Below are 794 nucleotides of genomic sequence, written 5' to 3'. Positions count from 1 at the left end.
GATTGCGAAGTGATCCAAAATTTAAAATTTACATGAATGAAAAATGTACAAATTATGCATCATTGTTTCCAAATTATTCATGTTAATATTAACAGGAACTTGCATAGGATAGTCAAAGTCAACGGGGGCAAAACCATGCATTGGACTTGATTCTGCTGAATTCTCCTGTGAAAACATAATTTCTTCAACCGTGAAGACATAATTTCTTCAAGATTCTGCTCGTCATTAGGCTCCAGTTCCATTCCTTGGTTTCTTCTTTCCGCTCTAATCCAATCTCTGATGCAAACTAGAACATTCATTGCATTGCTTCCCAATGAGTGTCGGTTGTCTCCAAGCTATTGTCGTCCCTAACTAAAGGCACTCTCTGATGCAACGGTTGACATTAGAACATGCCAGATATCTCTACCTAATCTTGAAAGCACAGGATATTGTGTTTCATTACTCCTCAACCAATCTATCGTTTGTGATCCTCTGGTGGCGATCGAAGATAATATTTCAGCTCTTCCCGATAAGTTGATGTGTAAGCTCTCTCATCAACACTATTCCAATAAGGTAAATCATAAAATAAATCAGAAAAACCACTATGTGCCGGACTTTTAGAAGATGATGGCTCCTTGGGAAGATGAGGAACGACAGTTGGAATGATATTTGTAGGTATGGCTAAATCAACTAAATCAGCATAGTGATTATATAATTTTTCTATGTATTCATTCGCATCACCCATAGCCGTCCACAAATCAGGTTATACTTGTTCAGAATCATTGTTAGTATTTATTTCTAAGTTAGCATAAATA

The sequence above is a fragment of the Capsicum annuum genome, chromosome 2 (genome assembly GCF_002878395.1).
Source record: "Capsicum annuum cultivar UCD-10X-F1 chromosome 2, UCD10Xv1.1, whole genome shotgun sequence".
NCBI lineage: Eukaryota > Viridiplantae > Streptophyta > Magnoliopsida > Solanales > Solanaceae > Capsicum > Capsicum annuum.
This window is presented reverse-complemented; position numbering follows the sequence as displayed.